Genomic DNA, 8,803 nt, shown 5'->3' on the forward strand with positions numbered 1-8,803 from the left:
CTCAAGAAAGTTGTGGAAACATTTGGCAATGTGGTTGAGAACCCCAAGGGCTCCTGGTGGGGTCTGTCCATCCTCTGCCAGGAAAACACACCCAAGCCTCAGACAAGGACGGTCCGACACCAAAAGGCATCGGCCACATCCAAAATCCTCTGCACAAGTCTGGCAGAGGGGCCTGAGCAGCCATTCCTGCACTGAGCCCCACGCCACCGGCACCGCTTGCGTACCCACCGTGGCAGCGTGTGGGCAGGCACGTGCCAGTATGGACACGCTGTTCCAGTCTAGCGAGAAAACCCTCAGGTTCAGCACCTTTCCGTTGCCCAGATTTACTTCCTGGCAGTTGGATTGTTTTCTCTGACAGGTTCCAGGGGGTTCCTCAGGCACAGCTGCCTATGGATCCCAGCTTTCACCCCCCCACAAAACTAGGATAATCTTAAACATACCATAATGAACTGTCTTTGTACCTAAAAGCTCTTCTAAAGTAATTCACATACCCCTGGCTGACTGGGTATGAATGAGGAATCAGAAATCATTTTTATGTACTCGGAGCACTTAGAGCCAGTGCAGCCACCCGGGACGTGCGTCTGCATTCAAAAGCCTAAACTTCAAGAGACACTAGAGAGATAAAAGGAGAAACAATGATGTGTTAACAGCAATGTGGGAAGGTGGCTTTAAGGTCCTTTCCAACCTTAGTGATTCTGTGAGAAAAAAAAAAAAACCTGAAAGAACAGCAAAAAAAAAGAAAAGGAAGACATTAAGAAAATTAACAGCACAGGCACCCAACCCTCCAGGACACCTACGGTCGCAGCCCGAAGTCTAACCCAGCAGACAGATATCTCCATGAAATTTTCCTATCGCATACCTGCACATGTGACAGTTTTCCCAACGAGGCCACCATAAAAATTCCTCCTCCTTCCTGGCAAGACCGGGAGCGTTCGCCAGGCCGTGAGCTCAGCCCTGGTCAGCGCAACGCCGCAGGCAGGAGCGCGGGGATCAGAGCGGCGCTGCCGTGGCGGCACTGAGGCCCTGGTGGGAACGTGGCCCAAAGCATGGCCGAGATGAACAACGCTGACACCGCAAAACCAACACGAAAAGTCAAATGCTTCACAACCAGAATAGCAAAAATAAGGACAAAAGATGTATTTGGCTTCTGTAATTCACTCCAGGTCCCGCTTTCAAAACCGCTCGATGCATTGGGTATTAAGTTCCTTTGAAAAACTTCTCACAGCTGTGGATGTTGACACTTGGAGCTGTGCTACGAAAAGCTTTTCAGAAACCTGGTCCTAAGTGAATCAAAAGCGACAGTCCATCGGGAATTCTTCCCATCTGCAGAAAACCTTAACAATGCATTTGAGGAGCAATTTTCCATCGGGGTAGAACAAGGCTCGCCCACCCATCCTCGCCGGGCTGGTTACCTCAGCCGTCCGCAGCACTGGGAAGAGGGAAGCCAGAGGAGCTAACGGGGCTATGTGATGGGGCAGCAACAGGCAACACACAAGCAGGACTTTTCTGCTCTTGTATGGGACAACATACGCTTTCCATCGTCCGAGATCACAATCCATCACGGCACTCATTTAAAACACAGACACAAAAATCAAGCGCTGCTTTTGTAACTGCTCCTCACCGCTTTCAGCTCATGGATCCGAATTAAACGCCCGGCAGGAAAAGCGTTTCCCCAGCAGCAGAACGTTCGAAACCTGCACTGAACCTGGGAGCGAGGTACCGGAACTGGCTGGAAACCACACTGAACCAGCCAGCCAGGGCAAAAGCCATAGCACTCACCTGCAGGAGGCACGTTCCATCGGTCGTGGTTTTAAGACTGTTTCTGTCTGTCATATCGCTTCACTGTAAGGAACAAAAAATCCTGGGTTTATTGCCATCATTTCAGCTGTTTTTCTGATAAAAGACAGCTTTTTCAGTTAATTATAAAAGTGTATGTTAAAAAGTCTCTTTTTACATCAGAGTAGGGACCATTTCACAGAATCACAGAATCACTAGGTTGGAAAGGACCTTTAAGATCATCAAGTCCAACCATTAATCCAGAACCACCATGTCCCCTAAACCATGTCCTGAAGCGCCACATCCACACGTTTTTTGAACACTTCCAGGGATGGCGACTCCACCACCTCCCTGGGCAGCCTGTGCCAATGCCTGACCACCCTCTCAGTGAAGAAATTTTTCCTAATATCCAATCTAAACCTCCCCTGGCGCAACTTGAGGCCATTTCCTCTTGTCCTATCACTAGTTACTTGGGAGAAGAGACCAACACCCTCATCACCACAACTCCCTTTCAGGTAGTTGTAGAGAGCGATAAGGTCTCCCCTCAGCCTCCTCTTCTCCAGACTAAAAACCCCCAGTTCCCTCAGCTGCTCCTCATAAGACATGTGCTCCAGACCCCTCACCAGCTTCGTTGCCCTTCTCTGGACACGCTATTTCCCACATTATAGTTTTTGTTGTGGGATCGTTTTTCAAACCAAGACAGATCTCCGCTCTTTTCTTACCAAAGAAAAATTAATTGCATTGGCGAACGAGCGGCAAGGCTGCCTGCCTTTCAGCCACCAAGCCCAGACGTATGTCCCATGTCCTCCCCAACCACAGCCAGGAACTATCCCAATAGGATGGGATTGGTGTCTTGATATCCAGCTTAACACCTTCGCTGTCCATCACCACTGGTTGTGTGCGGACAACGTCGGCCTTGGAAAATTGCTAAACACGTAGCCGGGACCAACTCCAAGAGTCTGCTGAGCTTGAGCCAGTAAAGAAACTGCTAAGAACATGACGGCACAGAAGGCATGCAAAGAGCAACGCACTTAGAGACAGAAAAACCCTGCTCATATGCTAATTCCTATGTGGTGACATAAAACATATAGACAGCACCAGTGAAAAAGGAGTATATATAGTCTAATCCCTCTGTACTTCAGAAGACCAGGACTGGCCATAGGGACGGCTCGGCAGAGCACTCAGTGGGAGTGCAGAGGGACGGGCTGTCGCTCTGCGCTGTATTAGTTCCTACCTCTGTCTCGTCCATATCAGCTCTGCTCCTCACAGCACTCCCCTCTTCCCTTCCTCTGGTCTCTTGACTCCTTTTAAGCACCATTTCAACCCAAAAGGCCGTGGATATACGAGAAAACACGCAATGTGTAACAGGCAAAGCGTGGTGCGCTGGACACTACAATCCAAATTAGAAAGGTGATCTATATACACAATCACCTTTCTAACAGCAGAGCTCTCAAACAACAGTATTTCAAGACAGCAGGAAGACTAACCCAGAACCAGTGCCCCTGCACACAAAAATCGATACCTTTCTGATGACATTTCTTTGTTTCTTCTCTATGGCATTTGCATGCTTGCCCAGCCCTCGCCTTTTTTTATTTCTATCCATTAAGTTTAATCTTATTTTTTTGTTACTATTATATTATATATAATACATTACATATTTCCTTTCTATCTTCAAGAGCCCTTCAACCTTCACAGCAAATCGGTTCTCTGCTGCACGGGGACGACCGCAGCTCCGTCTCTGGCGGCGTGGCAGCAGCGGGACTGCCACGGTGGCAGCAGGAGGTGCGAGATGCCGGCCCAGGGGGGCTCAGGCTGCAGGGGGGAGGTTAGCCCAGGCAGGAGGGGCTCAGAGCCACAACAGTGCAAACACTCCCCGTGTTTGCTTGGAGTTTCCTTCTGCTGGGTGATCCTGAGCCATTCAGGGAGAGGAGGACAGCACCGCTGGGACATCCACTGCTGATCTTCACCCTATGCTCCAGCTTGGCCCCCTCCTTACTGCTTGGAAGATCCCCTTCATATCCGCTCATGCCAAAGCATCCCGTCTCCTGATTTTGGCCAGCTCAGAAGACACCTCTCTGCCCGCAGCATCTCCACGAGGTGCAGATGGGGCTCCAGCCCCAGCACACTCCTCATTCTTCAAGCCCGAGTACGTTCTTGGTTGGGGGCAGGATTTAATGGTCACCTCCCTCATCCAGAACAAAACGTAGAGGGAAGCAATGTGCTTCAGCAAACAGCTTAAACGAATTTGAGAGAGTGGAATAGGTCTGGAATTAAAAACAAACTGTCATGTGCAAAAAAAACCTGAGACCACACAGCCAGCCCCAAGCAGCCTCGCCCTAACAGGGAAACCTCAACAGCAACCAGAGCCTCAAACCTAAATAACCACTTCAAGAGAACCCAAGAGATCTTTGCACAGCTCCTCCAGAAGTAAAAAGAAAGAAATGCAATCCTCCCTGCTGACTGGGACTCGTAGGAAAGCAACCCATTGTTTGGGAGTGCCAGAAAGTGTGGGGACAATGCTAGGGAAGAAAAACATTTTAAGCTTGATTTCAGATGGCCTCATGTTTCACAGAACTTATTTCTTCACGTTCGTGGTAGAAAAAAGGCTAATTTGGTGCTGAAGAAAAACACAGCACAAGGCCTGCAGCGGGCTCGGAGCAGAAAGACACTTTAGTCCGCAAAACTAAAAAGAACAAAAAATTTATTTTTTACTTGCTTGTTTTCAGAATGAATCACATCTAGCTTTTCTCCCTGTAATAAAGGCAAAACAACACCCTTTTCTTTTCCTTTTTTAATGAAAATGAGTATTATCAGAAGAGGACTGTAAGGCCACATTAGAAGCAGCTAGATCCAGCTGTGTGACCTAACACTGGTGACAAATAGGGCACGAGCATGGTTTGCCACCAGAGCGAAAAGTTTCCACGTGAAAGAACGAAATACACAAAACCTATGGGTTAATTACCCAAAGCAGCAAGCAAGGCTAGGGGAAGGAACAAATGTTTGAAAATTAATTTGCTTTAATGCAGAACATAGAACTGAGGAAGCTGCTTCTGTGTTAAAAAACCCAAAGTCTCTGTGAGCCCAGAGATCCACTATGGAAGACACAACAGGCTGAAGAAGGGAGTATCCACACATTTCTGCTGAGTATTCAGCAGGAAAATGATTAATAACACAGATTTAAAGTTCTGACTGCTTTATTTTAGAAATATGCAGTTGTTTGCAATATGCAAAAAGGTAAACGGATGAACTGCGAGCTTACAGAGCGAGGAATGAGCCTGGCGTTATAGTCACGTGCAGAAGTGAAGCAAGAGAGTCTTTTTGTTCCTGCAAGGAAAAGCCAGTTCCTCATGTCTATCAGGCAGCAACTTGTTTCCAGGGCCAGCTTAAATTTCTACTTCTGTATAAAGAAGTATGGTTGCTCCCTTGGGCTTGTGACAGAGACCAACTGCACTGGTTCAGCCATATTCTTATATACAGAATATATAAGAATGTGTAGCATATATATGTATATGATCCCTATGTGAATATGTATATATCTATCTCACTTATATTCATCTATGGTGAAACACCTACAGTAAAAGCACACCTTCCCTAGGCTCTTTCTAAAAACTAAGAGACTGGCTGCATTGCCTCTGGAAGCACTTCCCTGTCGTCATTATTGACTACAGAAAGAGCTGAAAAAACTGGATTTCTTAGCCGAGGGACTGGAGCCAGGTGAGGTCCCTTCAAGCCAAAGGCTTTTGCAGGTGAAGTAGCATGCGTTAAAGATCAGCAAAAGCCCTTGAAACCTGTTTCTCTTTAGGATTCCACAATTTCCAAGTAATATCTGCTGGGATCACCCTGCAAGGGCTCGACCTTAAGGAGAAGGAGCTGTGGTAAACAGCTAAGAAGAAGCAAAGGAGCGCAGGAACACCTGCAGGCAGCGAATCCTGACTGTGTGAGAGGCGCATGGACAGCGCGTGATATTTTGTATATAGCCAATTGCAATAATGTGTGTAACAAGCTGTAACCAATCATGAGTGTGTGCGCGGTGGCTAAACAAAGATTATGATATATATTGGAGTCAGACAAGACAATAAACGGCTTCGGAATATAACTCTCATAGAGTTGTGAAGTCCATCCTTCTCCCGCAACTGGTGACCCCAACGTGATACGATCTATGGGTTCTCATCGTTGAACACCGGTCGAGCGCAGAGGACGCCGCGGGAAAGCCCGGTTGGAAGAATTGCAGTCCGCGGGACTGACGCAAGGAAAAAGAAAAAGGAATACGTTGCAACGGAGAAGCACCCAGCGAGGTGAGGTGAGCAACCGGGGTGGCATGGGGCAGAACACATCGCATGAAGAAGGGGTGATAGTCAGACTCCTGCTGCACATGCTCTCTAAGAGAGGACTGAAATATGATGAATATACACTTAGAAGGATTCTAATTTGGAGCCGAAAGAAAGGGTACTCCCCGATCCGTCTGTGGCGTTTAGGGCAGAGACGTGGGAGGAGATAGGAAAAATGTTATGGGAACATATTGAGAAAACCGCCACAGAGTTAGTGACGGCGTGGAAGTTGATATTAACCACATTAAAAGCCTTAAAGGCAGAGAGAAAAGCTGCAGCTGATATGGAGGAGGCTGTTAAACCGCCTTCAACCAATCCCTTCTTAACCGAGTCAGAGGGTCCAGGACCTTCAGTGACTCCGGCTGCACCTCCTGAGGTGCCAGATGCACCGGTTGAACTGGCCGCATTAGATAGGTCAGAGAAACAGGTCTACAATGATATATGTGAGGGCAAGATGGGACAAAGCTGCCCAGAACAATGTACTCAATGTTCCCCTGTGTGCCCGTGTGAAAGATTGATGGGGTGGGCTTCACCACCCCTGAAACCACCCAGACTTAACCGATCGAAAGCCGTAGTTTTGAAGCCCGCAGCCGAGCCCCTGCCACCTTTACGGCCCCCATTGCCTGATAGCAGTGATAAAGGAGAAGAGCCTGTTGTAGAGACTATAGGGAGGCAAGAGCCTAGAATGAAAGGCGTCCCTAGGGAGCGGTGGAAAGACGTTTTTTTAGGAGCGATGAAAGACGAGGAAACGGAGTTACTGATGGCATTTCCTGTTAGTGTACAGCCTCACGGGCCCGATCGCTGGGACCCATTTCATTGGGACTTGATTAAGGAAGTGCGGAAGGCAGTACAAAATTATGGCTTGCAATCACCTTTCACGCAAGCTCTATTAGATAACATATTCACGGGAATGGTTCTTACACCATGGGATTGTCAGCAGATGATAGATACGTTGTTGACACCAATCCAAAGGTTATTGTGGGCAGACAGATGGTATAAACTCTGTATGCCAGAAGCCCTGAGAAACCTGGAGTGTCAAGACGGCGATCCACTTCAGAACATTACTATGGAACAAATGACAGGCCAGGGACCATTTGTGGATTTGCAAGCTCGGCTGCCCTTAGAAGCCTTGCAATTAGTTGGGCGACTAGCGTTGAATGCGTTGCGAACAGTCCCTGATGAGGGAAAGGGGCAACCATCTTATACCCAAATTAGACAAGGGAGAGATGAACCATATATGTCTTTTGTTGATCGTCTGAGAGACGCTTTGAATAAGGTGTATACCAATGAAGACGCAAAACTAGCAGTGCTGTTGAATTTAGCGGTAGAAAATGCCAATGTAGATTGTAAAAGAATTTTGTTAGCTTTGCCAAAAGAAGCAACGTTAGTACAAATGGTAGAAGCCTGCAACAGAGTCGGCTCTGCCACACATCAGGCAGAGACACTCACAAGTGCCTTTGCAGCAGTGATTAAGCCATTTATAAATGGAAAAGGGGAGAAAAAATGTTTTAATTGTGGAAAGACAGGCCATTTTAGAGCTCAGCGCAAGGCCACAAGGAAAGGACCTAGGCAGATTGAGACAGGTCATAAATCCTTCCAACAAGGACCCTTTCAGCAAGGAATAGGCCCAGCAGGAGCACCATGTGGTCGATGTCAAAAATTTGGTCATCAAGCCTCAGAATGTTGTTCAAAGTATCATCGGGATGGTATGAAATTGGGAAACGGGCGACCAAGCACAAAGGCACCCCACACGACGACACAAATGGGGAAGCACCACCAGGCTGCTTGGCAAGCCTTAGCGCCCGAACCAGAGGGAGCGCCGGAGTGGACATGGAAACAACAGTAGAAGTTACCTTATGGGACATGTCAGTTTATGATGGCCCGACTAACGTGAATGGACCATTAGGATATGGATTGAGTGCTTTGTTATTAGGACAATCTTCAGCAACAAAGCAGGGACTTTTTGTTCTCCCTGGAGTCATTGACGCTGGTTATACGGGAACCATCAAAGTAATGTTGTGGACTCCATCTCCTCCTGTTGCGGTTCCTGCAGAAGGAACTGTAATAATACTATAATAATAAGGAACTGTGTAATACCTGCAACGGTATTGCACAACTGGTGCATTTTACTGCTTCTGTACCTCAGGCAGCGCAATCAGTGAGGGGGAATGGAGGGTTTGGCTCAACAGGAAGACCACAAATCTTTCTAGCATTAGATATCAGCAGAAGAAAACTGACTTTGAAAATGAAGTTTAGGCATCCTGACCCCACCGTGCGACCGTGACAATGGACCATCGATATGTTAGCGGATACAGGAGCTGATTTGACCATAATCAGTCAGCGAGAGTGGCCGCCAGGCTGGCTGGCTCAGTCTCCAGCTCACGGACTTGTAGGGGTTGGTGGGTTTTCTGCAAAACAACAGAGCGTAACAACCCTAACCTGTGAAAATCCAGATGGGCTAGCGTGTTCAGTACGACCCTACGTAGCTGCATTACCATTAAGTTTGCTTGGGCGGGATGTACTGAGTCAAATGAATGTATCACTCTCTAGCGATCCGCAGGGTTTTCAGTAACGGCCATTGAAACGCGACCTGTGCTCAAACTGGAATGGAAAACCGATGATCCAGTGTGGGTAAATCAATGGCCGCTGACCGCAGAAAAGGTCGCCCACCTGGAAGATTTGGCAAAAGAACAGCTAGA

This window comes from Phaethon aethereus, assembly GCF_964289735.1.
Source record: "Phaethon aethereus genome assembly, chromosome: 16".
NCBI classification, from domain to species: Eukaryota; Metazoa; Chordata; class Aves; order Phaethontiformes; family Phaethontidae; genus Phaethon; species Phaethon aethereus.